Source organism: Poecilia formosa, unplaced genomic scaffold, assembly GCF_000485575.1.
Source record: "Poecilia formosa unplaced genomic scaffold, Poecilia_formosa-5.1.2 Scaffold277, whole genome shotgun sequence".
Taxonomy (NCBI): domain Eukaryota; kingdom Metazoa; phylum Chordata; class Actinopteri; order Cyprinodontiformes; family Poeciliidae; genus Poecilia; species Poecilia formosa.
The window spans coordinates 226,494-239,672 of record NW_006800216.1 but is presented as its reverse complement, the minus strand read 5'-3'; the positions used below and the strand labels follow the sequence as shown (position 1 = coordinate 239,672).

At 38.1% G+C, this 13,179-nt stretch overlaps 1 protein-coding gene across 2 annotated transcripts in view; it reads left to right on the top strand.

The window, feature by feature from the left end:
- The first annotated feature begins 2,486 nt into the window (after window positions 1-2,486).
- Window positions 2,487-13,179, top strand: part of osbpl8 (oxysterol binding protein-like 8) — a 71,078-nt gene continuing 60,385 nt past the window's right edge. For both annotated transcript variants that reach the window (XM_007571247.2, XM_007571249.2), the window contains exon 1: window positions 2,487-2,843. The gene's annotated coding sequence lies outside the window, so the exon portion shown is untranslated. The remainder of the gene's footprint in view (window positions 2,844-13,179) is intronic.

Below are 13,179 nucleotides of genomic sequence, written 5' to 3'. Positions count from 1 at the left end.
GTTGTTGTTGCAGCTAAGGCTGCACAGTTAATTTCCATTTTGGATTTTAATACAGGCCTCGGGTCTTTCCACATTGCATTTTCTACACATTGCATGTACTAGTTATGTCCATGTTAATGTATGAAGAGAAAATTATCATTTGCTCCACATTTGGTCGTTGGCATTTAGTTACATTACAACATTTCTGTAATAAAATAAGAAAACACTGTAAATATTTATTCAGTAAGTTCAATAAGTGAGGAGCATTTACTAAGTGGCAGTTCTTACACGACTCCTTCTGGTTCCCTCCAACCAATCAAAATGCAGGAACTTATGTTAAACTCTATGTTGGAATAAAACACAGTGCCTTTGCATTTTGCATGTATCTTCATCTAGTGGTTGTGTCCTTGAGATGCTGCCTTGGGCCACATAGCTCATGTCGAAAACTGCTGCTACATTTACTACAGAATATACTTCATAAAAAGACACAAGAACAGCATCTGGATCTTTATATTCAGTTTTGGAGTTCTAGCAGTGTCCAACTGATTAAATCTTTAACAAACATGCAACTATACATCCATGAATATGTTCATGGAAAGTGACTTTTCACCCATTTTGATTATTTTTTACAGATATAAAATTGACAATGACATGTCATTCTATAGGTAACAAATTGTACAGGCTAGAGACATATTGGAACACAAATAAACTGATAATCTCGGTCAAACAAAAAAAAAAATTACAAGTCTCATAGAATACCTTGAGATTGTTTTAGCTTCTCTGTGCTCGGAAGCATCTGGGATAGATCGTATTACAGAGGAATCAGTATTTTTTATGCTTTCTGGAAGAAACATGCACTGTGTGCTCTTGATCGTAGCCAATAGGATCATCCAGGCTGCTGGCAACTAATTTAAAAGCTTGGCTCCTGGATGGTATGAAATTTAGTGGTTCTTATAATAGATATGGTGAGATATGTGCACAACTTGTGCTGCCTCTATGTTAGAGTGACATGATACACAATCAGAGATATTAAACTTTACAAAAACATACCTGAGAACAAAGATGACCTCTGTACTGCTCTGACATTAGAAACTAGATTTGACCACATGTAGTTTAACTGGGATTGTTTGTTTTGTAAAGTACCTTAACGTTGAATAAACTAAATTATTTTAACTTGTTTTCAGTGTGTCATAAAAAATTATAGATGAGTAAAACATTAGGCATATATAGAAAATAGTTTTAAAAAAATCGTGTCATATATTTCGAATGTCAAGATAAGGGCTGCAGTTTCATATTTCTGCCCCTAGATGGCCACCACGAACAGTTTTAATCAGGGGAAAAGCAATACCTGCAGCGGCCTCGAGATGTCCTCATTTACCAAATTATGAGCAGCACCTCTCCCTTGAAGTGGTTAGGCATATTAAAGATGTCAGATCTTATTTTATTTTATAAGTCAAAGAAAAAAAAACAACAACAACAACAAAAAAAAAAACGATTCCTAAGATTATACCTCGATAATTCATGTTATTTAATTAATCTGAACCTGAATGTACCAAAAATTATTATGCAATAATCGTTTATTTCCCCAAACCTAAAGCACATACACAGCCAAATATCAATGTGACCCAGTTGTTTTTGTAGCTTTTTTATTTAAATAAATAAGTGTTTATTTATTTATTTGGGGTAACATAAGACATATTTATTTAGCGCAAGGCAATTATTATCAGCTGGAAAATAAAAAAAACTATCTTAACTGTGTCCATGCTGAGCGACGTGACAGCGCACATGAACGATCACGTGTGTGGTTTGTTCTGCCAGGGAAATCAGACGATCGCCGAGAACAAGGGAGGGATATTTCGCCTTGCTCTGCTAAATTTCAACATAATGACACACACGGATGGGTGGGTACCCTTCAAAATAAAGTCCGTCTGCCTTATTATTGAAAAGAATACAGCGTTTATAATTTACACAGTTTTACAAGGATTCATACAGCCTTTGAGATAATCAAATACTGGAGAGTCTTCCTGTCGACACCATCACTCACAACTCTTGGATGTGAGTGACACTTGGATGATACAACATTTATTTCCCCTTTGAAATAAAGTATTTTTGAATTGAACGGAATTTGAATTGAATGTAAGAGAGAAAACTAAAGGTTATCAAGTCCTTAACTTTACTGTTTTCTATTAAAAAAACCCAAATGGTTACTTTAACAAAATTGTAATACATTCTTAGACTGACATAATTCAAGCTTATTCAAAACAGGTAGAACGATTTTATTGTATTTTAAGCAGTTTTTATGTCAAGTACCTGAATTACTTATATAATACAGTATACAAAAATGATTAATGAAAACGAGCCGGGATTTCGTCGTTTCCAACCATTCCTACACCGCTTTCCAAGGTCAACGTGACACTCACAATATGGCGAAAGAGGTGGCGTATCCTTCCCCTCTTTCGATGTAGTTTTTAATGTGAAATTTTAACCGGAAGTGACGTACCCTTCAACAGCTCTCACGTGTGCCTGCCCCAGCAGTTGACAGAACAATTCAGACTCTGGTTGCTTTCAACGTCTCTAAATTGGTTGAGAAATGGACAGCAAAGAACGGGGGAGGAGTAAAATCGTGAAGTTCAATTTGAACTTTTCCGAACTTTAATATTTAAGCGACGCGTCGACATTGCGCCGAAGGATAGCTCGTAGCAACCTCGCGCCAACCACTGAATGCCAAGAGACATTAATAAACATTAAGCGTCGTCAGCTAACAGTTAGCAGGGAGAAACACGACCCAGAGGACTGCTTTACCGTTTACCTCTTCCCAGCCTGTCACGCAGCCAAAAAGGAGAACCCCAAAGAGTGAAGCAGAGGTAAGTGCAATGTAAACAAATGGGCAAAAAAACTCATTTATCATTATTATTTTTTTTATTTTTTTTTACCCCAACTTGGTTGTTAAACGCGACTTCCCTAATTGCTAATTCTCTGTGTGTCTGCGAGGGTTACAGACGGACGCTGCAGTCGAGCAATGCGTATTATTATGTAATAAATCAGGATTAGCGGGTCTGGGGTGAGCTCGTAGCAGCAGGTTCATCTCTATGCGCTTCCCGTTGCTTTTGTCTCCGAGTCTGTCCCACATTGAGTTCAGAGGTGAAGCTAAAACCGCGCTGCAAGGATGGCATGACATGCAGCAAATTGTTTCTGCTTCTGTGCTTTACATCCCTCCCAGTCATCTCATCTTCCCACAGCCTCAGTGTTCCCTTACCACTTTCACCCGGAGTACAAATCTGAGACCGATGGGGGAGACCACTTCCTGTTGGCTACCTGGTATCAGGTGGCAAATTTGCTACCTGATATCAACCTGTGGTGAAACCTAGCCTAAATTTCTTCATGTCCGGTGCGTTACCACGGTATTCCCCTTTAACTGTTCTGCATTTTATCACCTGACAAGCACAAATGTTAATGGGTGAAGTGTGGTGAAGGATTTTTATTTTTAAATTTACTTTATTTTACAGTTATTTTTTTTTATTAATCTAGGGCATCTAGATGTGACAGAAATTTAAATTCTGATGATGAAACAAAATAAATAAAGGACAATACTTGGAGAAAGTAGTTCCAAGAGGCTGAAAAAGACTTGAGAAGGGACAATAATCCAAAACCAAATCCAATTTTTAAAAAAATATTTATTTACAAATAAAAGAAAATACACTAAAAATCGGCTTTTATTTCAATCATTCCTTTTGTGATTTCACCCAAATTTAAAGTAAAAAAAAAAAAATTAAATTGTAAAACACGATGGTAAACAAGATGGTCTTTTGTGGGGGAAAAAAATCCAGATTATCCTCAAAACCAGAAAATTTGATTTATTAATATAATCAGTTTATCACCCTGCCCTAAACTATAATGAAATAATTTAGATCAGAACATCTTCGTGGCCTAGTCAAAGTCCAGACAAATTTGATATTCAGACACACTCTGCCCAATCAGAATTATAATGAGCTAATTTGCTGAAAATGAATCAAATCTATCAACGTAAAGATTTTCTTTGTGGGGGGGGAAAAAAAAAAGTGACGGTAATTTAGATAAGAAGTTTCCACTGTTTTGCCCAGGCCCGACTCTTGTCTTTTGTCAAACATTTCCATATTTCCATTCGCTGCTTGTTTGCGCACGTAAAACCGAAACGGGTCATCCCAGACTTAACTTCTGTTTGTTGGCAGGGAGCAACAGAAGGGCACAAGAGCTCCCGGCCCATTTGCAAGTTAAATGGAGTTTCCGCTCAGCCCTGGCGTCAGACCCATGGCGCCGCCCCGCTGCCGCACGCTTAGCTTTGAATTTGAATAGAGTCTGTGTTTTGGAACAGCAGAGAAGCTGATGTTGGAAGAAAACATTTTCTCTGTGGGTTGTGTGTGTGTGTGTGTGTGTTTAAAAATAGGCTAACCAGAGAGGAAAGATGGAACTCTGTGTTGACAGCGGATGTGCTCACTTCCTCTAAGTGTTTGGTCTTTTGAGATCAGATGATGTCAAGCCATGAAGGAAATGTGTTTTTTAGGAGTGTGGTTGCCATGGAAAATAGGTCTTCAGTGGAGTATTTACCTCTGGATGTGAACTTGCGTAACCGGAGCTGATTAATTATGCCGAGTGCACGGCTTGCCGTATGGAAAGAGGCTGGAATGAATAGATGATGTTTTGCAGAAATTTCACATAAGTAATTCTTTGCTAAATCAGCTGAATGTGCATAAATTAAATTATTTATTTGATTCATGCTTCTATGTGTAAGACGAGTTCCTTAATAAGGATTTTAGGGCATTTTTGACTCTTTAAGACACTCCAGAGGTGGTCTAGATCATGTCAGTGCATCAAAGTCTGCTATATAAGATAAAGACTAAATTAATTAGTCACACGATAAATTAAAACAAACTCAATTTCCATTTGCGTAATTTTTCTCTTTTCTCTCTCTCTTTGTACCAAAAACTGGACGACAAAAGTTTTAAGTCTGGTGCATTTATCTCAGCTTGCCCTTTTTTTGAAGGACAATTTTGTTTACCGAGACTTCATGATTCATTTCATTTGTTGCTTATTGGATATTTAAAATGCTGTTGAGTTGCAGTGTTACATTTTGAATAGAATGTAAAGTTTCTTGATCTTTGGGAATGTATTCTTGCATCGTTATTATGGTAATCCATTATATTACCTGAAAATGGTCTCAAGACAACAATATAATTTATTGCAATAACTTCTAGGAGAATTTATCAGCAAAATTTGTTATTGTAACAGGCTTCGGTTGTCATGCTTGTATAACTAATATCTTGCAGTATTTATTTATTAATAAGACCTGTTTTTTGCTGAGCTGCAGGCCTTATGTGTGACTTTTGTGGACCTTTTACATGCACATCAATATTCAGGTATGATCCCGATTCAGAGCTTACTCAAAATGACATGCAGTCATGCGATACAAGTGTTTGCTGATTACCTTAGCCAGAAGGTCACATTCAGAGTTGGTAATAATTGAATTAGGCCGAGTGGAGTATCTCCCATCTTAGTGTCCTGCCGTGGAGGGCGAAAGTTATTGCCCAAAGTTATTGAAAGTTATTGTTAAAGCAAAAATAAATCTGTTTTGGTTTAAAAAAAATGCAACAGTTTGGGGAGACATTATGTGTAACAGATTTACAAATTTTTATTTTAAGATTTTTTTTTGGCTCTAGTGGCCTTTATTTGATAGGAAAGTGGGTAATGAGAGAGGGGGAAGAAATGCAGCAAAGGTCGGGAATCGAACCTGCGACAGCCACGTCAAGGACTAAAACCTCCATATGTGGGTTGTGCTTAACCCCTGCGCCACCACAGCACACCCACAGACTTACTAAATTAAATTACAATACCTTGCATGGAGCTCATGGAAAATAGGGTCTCTGGATGCCATCACTGTTTTGTAGAACGTAATAATTATCACTGTAGAACGTAATAATCCGTTGCATTTGGTTGGCTGCCAAAAAGTGGCATGAACTGTTATCACATCAGATATAGATATGGAGGCGCTTAAGTGATAAGGAAATGGAAGAATGAGATAAGTGGGCCTCAGGTGCAAATCTCTGCCTTGTTCAACAACTACTGCTGTTGATGTATCAACCCACATTTACAACTGTACCATTGTAATATTTCTCCCAATATTTGGATAAAAATTTACATTTTTGCTCAAGGTTGATCTCTTGACAGTTGAGAAATTAAATTGCTGTCCATTTTTGACAGCAATCACGATCAAACCAGAATCACTAACTGTGTTTCCATTACAAATGTGCGCAAAACTTTGTCGACAATCCGCTAATGTCGAAAAGACACAATTTGCAATTGTGACGTTTTCATTAAATCAGAAATGCAATTAAAATCGCACACGAATCAGCTTGCGAAATACACCAATTTTGATACAGCCAAAAAACCATCACAACCGAACGCAATGTTTTTTTAATAGAAAAATTAGTTGTTTTTTTCCCCGTAATTGACATGTCACCATGAAGCAAATTTAATTTCATATTTCCAGTATGTGCAAATATATGGTCAAGGGAAACGCAGATATATGATTAGTAATAATTTCCTGGATGTAAGACTGGGTGATACGACTTTGAAATAAAATCTCTATCGTTTTTTTAATTTTTTTTTGTCTTTAAAAAAATTACAAGTGACAGAAAATATCTTTAAAAACAGGCTTTTATTTCAGTAATTTTTTTGTAAGTTGACCTGAATTCAAAGTTGGGAAGATAAGCAGAAGCTGTAAAACAAGCTCACCAAACAAGCTAGTTCTTCCTGGGTGAGCTAGCTAGCTAACTGGAGGATTGTTTTTATTGGAGATGTAAAACTCCTGCGATACAGTAGATTATGAATGTGTCGTTGTAGATAAATTTAGGTTAATTATGCTAGGTAGAGAGATATAGTATTATTTTAAATATTTGTCCTAATTTTCACACCTGATTCAAATACAAAGAAGCCTTTTCAGGATTTACTGAGTGGATAATTCAGTCATGTGACGCCAGCACAATCCAACGAGAGAACAATCAGGGAAACGTTTTTGTCCTCAATCTTATATTTATGTTAAAAATATCTCCATTGTCGAAGAAGAAAACAATCCCTCCACAACAGACCTCGTCTCTTCTGTCTCCATAGCATTTTGCGTGGATCGTAACTAAATCTTTGAGCTTATGAGGTTATCGAAATGCCAAGGCTGATGCGGCGGTCGAGGATAATCTCTCCTGCTGGGACGCTCAAGCCGCTGGCTGTGTTTGGCTGATTGGATCCATTTGTTCTGGCAAATGCCAGATGTGCTCGAAGAGTTGTTGCCTCGCGCTTCACGCCAACGTTGATTTCCCAGACAGCAGTACCCAAACAAGAACACAGTTCAGCCTGTCTTTCCCCCAGTGACCGCCTTTATTATCCTCCTCGCGCCCTGACCCCCTCCAGAAGGTTAGCAAAGCCGTACTGATTTAAACAGCTGCTTAAATTCCAATAAAACCAACCTTTCATCCCAGCTTCTCTTTGCTTTCACCAGTTCTCATATGTCCAAGGACACTGAACAAACAGAGCGTTAATTAGCTCGGTTTCTAACGTATACAGTTTCACAGGGTGAAGGTGGAGGGGGTTTTGTTGGGCTGTGGGCACCTCAAGGCCTGTTTGTCGTGTCCCAGCACATTACCTGGACTGTCCGTTCTCATTAGACTCGCAAAACATTTCCGTGGCTAAATTCTACAGTCTTCTTTATCTTCGCTTTTGGGCACCAATCGGCACCAAAGAAAAAAAATGAATGATGCTCCAGGATTGGCAGCTTTGTGTTAAGTAGCATTGGATCAAGATATTTCAGCTTCACAAGCTGTGTTTATTTATTTATTCATTTATTTATATTTTTGAAAAAAACAAAGAAACGCAAAAATAAGTGAATTTTCTACAAATAATTTGGAGTTCCATTCTACAAATCCAAAATCTGCAAACATGTGAATCTGAGAGTCGGTCAGGGTCGGCTGTATTAATCCTTTCTTTCAAATCTACCCAGACTGGGGCTTCAAATTAGTCTCATCTGAATACAAAGCTCTGGTTAAGTCTTAGCTGAGTTTAATTTACTTCATATCACAATTCTTAAAACTAAGCATAGTGGCAAGACCCCTTGTCCACTCTAAGGCAAAGTATAACGTAAAAATTATTTTAATTTTTTTAATGTAGCATAATGCTTTTGTAAGAAAAGATGGACTTATCTGACTGCTTTGTACACGTCTTCACTATGGGAGGCCCACAGATTTGTTTGATTTATGTCATTAGCATTTCCTGCTTCCGTCTTTTCTGTTTTAAGAAGCATGTTTATGTATTTCTGTTTCCTTGTTACATTCCCATTCACTTAGAGCTTCACTATGCAAATGAGGGAGGCCTTCTTTCAGAACCTATGATGGAGTTAATGTAAAACATTGCAACAGAGACTGCATTAGCCACTGCTGCACAAATTACTTCTTTGTTTGTTGTTCTAGCTTTATTAAAAAAAACAAAAAAAAAAAAAACAACGCTGTGTTTTACAGATTATGAGATCGTGAGAACGGAAGTGGTTCCAGTGAAAACGAGAAATTACATTTTCATGATTAGTTTTTCTTTATAGTGCTTATTTGTGAAGGGTTTGTGCATTGTGACTTAAAAAAATCATCTTTGAGGGACTTTAAGAGCTTCTCTTATTTGCATAATGAAAAGGAAATGTAGGCGGGGTCGTGAGAAAGAGTCGGAGGAAGGTGGAAAAGAACCACAGAAATAAACATGCCTGAGTAAAGAAAGACGAGGGGAAATTGGAAGAAGGAAATGCAATACTTTGTTTCATTAGAAAAGAATTAGTGGTCTGTTTAGGGAAACAAAGAGAAAAAAAATATAGGTAACTTTAAGTAGATTGAGCTTTTATCGAGCTTTTTTAGTCATGCTGCACATTCAAAGTCTCAGTCACCAAGCAACACTACCAGTAAAAGAAAGCTTTTTAAAAATGTCAATAGAATTTACCGGTCTCTTAATGTACCCACAGAGTTGGTTAGAAACACTCATTTATATAAAAAAAAAATCAACACACAGTCCACACAAACTCAGTCTCATTAGCAAGGAGCCAACACCAAAGGGCATTTATTGTGGCATCACGGATGGAGTGATGCGCTGCTGCCAGACAGCATCCGGCAGTCAGTCACAACACTGACTGGATGCCAATAAACAGAGGCATTAGATGGCATTAACAGACCCTTGCTGACTTAGAAAAAGGTCGTATTCATGGGTTTTCATGTCTTGCAAGGGGTCATTATGTTGTGGGGTGATGGTATGCCCTCGCGTGTCCACTAGTTCCCCCTAGAGAATGCAGAGAAGTGTGCTGATGACCAGAATAGGACAATTATCTGCATGATTGCCGCCAATCCTTGACCAACCAATGTTGAATTCAAAATCGGATCCCTGCCTACAGTCACACGAGCTGCGTTTTCCATTACAAACGTGCACAAACCTTTGTCAGTATCCTGATAATGTCAAAAAAAAAAAAAAACACAATTTTGCAACTGCTGTGTTTACATTAAATGAGACGCGCAATTAAAATCAACTGAATAAAATGTGAAAAGTCATTCAAAAACATGCCACGCCATCATCCTCCTACTACTTCATGTCGTCGTCTTCTTCTTTGTGGTTTGTACCTGTAGCAACATTTAGTTGTTGATCATGGACCCTGTTACAGAGTGAAGAGGACTCGAGCAGCCATTTTCACTGTCACATAGGCATTCGAATTGAAAGTACAAGACGGCACAGAGACATCAGGAAATGTCTATTCGTGAGGCTGTGAGCATACCTAAAGTTATTGCGGTAAATTTGCTTTTGTTGAACTTTCCACCTCTCTGTCTGTCATTCAATGTGTTGGATTTGTGAATGTTGGCAGACTTAAGGGCAGGGTCTACATTCTTTAGGGAAGACTACTTTGTCTTAGTTAACTATACGTTTGTTTTATGTGGGAGAAAATCCTTAGATGATATGAGATACAACAACATTTAATTTCCTTTTGGAATAAATAAAGTATTGTTGAATTAAATTTAGTCTGACAGCTTTTCAAATATTTTTGAATGCCATGATAATATCTTATTAGCTTTTTAAGAGAGGGATGAGAATCAACTAGAATTTGTTGTCAAATTGTAAATGGCTATTCATAATTGGCCATAAAATTCTAATTGATGCATTTCTAGTTTCTCACATCATAACAATGTGATGTCTGGAACCACCACATCCCAGCGCAGCCACCTGGCTTCATGTTAACCCAACACATTCGATATGTGTCTGGTGACTGATTTGATGAACCAGATGCTCTGGTAACTGCCTGTTGAGGATGTGCTGACTGACCCTAAATTGGATCATTTCAAACCCATCTCTGCATATATTTTAAATTACATCCTAATCAAACCTTTGTGTATTGGTACGTAAAATTTGTGCCTAACCGCCAATCCTTGATGGTTTTGTTCCGTAATACACTGCTGCTCCTAACTCAGATAACTTCTTCAATATTATCAGATCAATCCAAAAGGTGGAGGCCCGTTCGTTGCTGAAAAGCTTGAAGGCTAAAGCTCTGACTCACTTAGAAATGCAACAGAATGGCAGATTATCTCCCGATTTATCATAAAACTTTCAAACAAGAACAGTTTTTGCAGACGATATTTAATAAGTTGATGATGTACCGTACCAGCATCTGCTGCGAGTTCTGAGACCTGTTTGATTAAATGTTTTAGAGAACTCTCTGAACTCTGGTGTATAGTTCAGGCTAAACATGTTGCTCTTGTGTGTGTAGTCTCTAGATAAAAAAAAGAGAAACTAATTTCTGCCTCTCAGAAGTATCCGGAACTACATTCGGAAAATCTAAGGCTGAAGAATGAAGAAGTGAAAAGCTTCTTAACAGTTATTTCTACAAGTTAAATTATTATGGCAGTGAGTCAGAGCCCAGCCTCACCTCTCACTCTCTCACAATGAAATCCTGTTTTGCAACATAGCTGTAGCACTGCTGCTAGTGCTACAAAACCACACTTTCACTCTATAGCTGTCTAAACTTAGTACATATCAGGTGAAATAATCAGTAGAGAGTTTATTTGAAATAAGAAGTTGCAAGTGTTTATTTTGATGTGTTATGGGAGTGTTTTTGTTTGTTCTGAATTGAAATTGTGGCAAAACAAGCGACCCACCCAACTAAAGTTTCTGTGGGAAACACAGGCAGGTGCGCCAAGCCTGGAATGACCACACCCCACCTTCATACATGTCAGACATTACACAAGGCTGTTTCCAAAAGGCAAATAAAACCCAACAGGGGCGATTAAAAGCTGGACAGATGGTGCCGTTTGAAATGGATCATAGCAATCCTCTGGAGGAGGTATCTGATTTAGTTTCACTGAATCTAATGGCAGCAGTATCTTATTGTGTTATTCATATATATGTTAGCACAAGTGCTTTTGTCTATAAAATCAGAGCTCGCTACTGTATTCAATCTTGGACACAGTAGTGCATGATTGTGAAGTGGAAGGAAAATGGCACATCATTTGAAACGGATTTCATAAATCAGAATCTGAAAAGTGTTTTGGGGACAGCTTTGAGGGGAACAAATGTCCTTTGTTCCCCTAAATGTCCTTAGACTGACCGTTTCACTTTGGATAATTGCTCTCTCTCATTCATAGATTCTTAATTGGATTGAGGTTTGGACTTGGATTGAGCCATTCAAACACTTTGATCTAAACCAGTGCATCTCCAGCCGTATCTTTAGTGTTGTCCTCAGCGTTGCAGCATGGATGCCATCACACTTTGTTCCCATGACTCTTACGTTGACTTGTAGCAAACAGCCTTCTTTCAGTAATGGCTTTCATCTTGGTAGGTTTTAGGTTTTGCGTCACGAGTCCCGATACAGTTTCAGTTCACAGTTGACTCATTGATATATATATTTTTTGAACCTCAGGAACTCTAGGTTCTGTTGGTGTTCTGCTGTGTTGCGTCCTAGTTGTCTCAGTCAGGCACCAGAGCGCTGTGCACAGCTGCAGCTCCTTTAGGATTGCACAATGCCTTGCTTTTGAAGAGTCTATTTGATACTGTGGGATAGCAAAGTGTTGTTTTGCTGAGCTCTTGTTCTGACACAGTTTGTGGTGTTTAGCAAGAGTTCATTTTGCAAGATGCTACCACGCGGTATCACAATGACTAAAGCCAGTGTGTGCTCAGCTTCTCCTCTGTCTGGTTGAACTCATCCCTTTGTTGATTGGAGGATTTGGAAATTGTAAATCAACCATAGTCACACAGTGAAGTGGATTTTCCCAGAAAATGTCCAAATATATGATCTTAACAGTACTGCGCAAATGTATTAGTTGATTTTGTAGAACAGTCATTTAAAAAGGTTGTGAAATAACTTAGAGTTTAACTCCGTATCTGACGGTGTACCGCAAGGATCTATTTTGGTTCTCATCTTATTTGACATTTTTGGACATGTTGTTGAAGGCAGTAGAAGAGATGAACTTTCACATGTAGTGACTCAAGATTGACATACAAATACACACACTTTTCAACTTTTTATTTTGTAATTTTAAAGCCAAATTACATAATTTTACCTGTACTTCAGAATTGTTCAGCATGTTGTGTTGATCTATTTCAAACTCCCATTGTAATATAAAGGGCTTCTGGTTGGAAAAAAGCTAAATTTAAGAACATGTTTTGAGGCATTGCACTCGAAAACAGGTAAGATAAACATTTAAAGACTTTGACAAAACCAAACATTTACCACCAGGTTTACTACAGTAGTTTGCCATTTTTCCAACACTGGTGAGTAGAGGTGTGCCGATCGATCGGTCACTGATCATAATCGGGCCGATTTTTGTGAAAAAGTGCATGATCGGTGATCGGCGATCATTGGGTCTTGTTGCCGATACCGATCATCTCATTTCGCAGCCTGCCTGTGCAGCTGGTCTCCTCTTTCCTTCAAACTGCGCAAACGTGCAGCAACAAATCCAAAGCGATGTGGAACTATAACGCACTGAGTGAATGGGGAAGTTTGCGTGTTGCGGCGGAAAATTGAAGCAGTCAAAATGCATCAACACAACGAAGCTAATACGACATAAAAACAATGCCATACTTGACGGAGATTGGCTACATCGAGGCTCACTGCAGTAAAAAAGATATACGGAGGATCAGATAGGAGGTAAAGCAGCGCACAGCTAC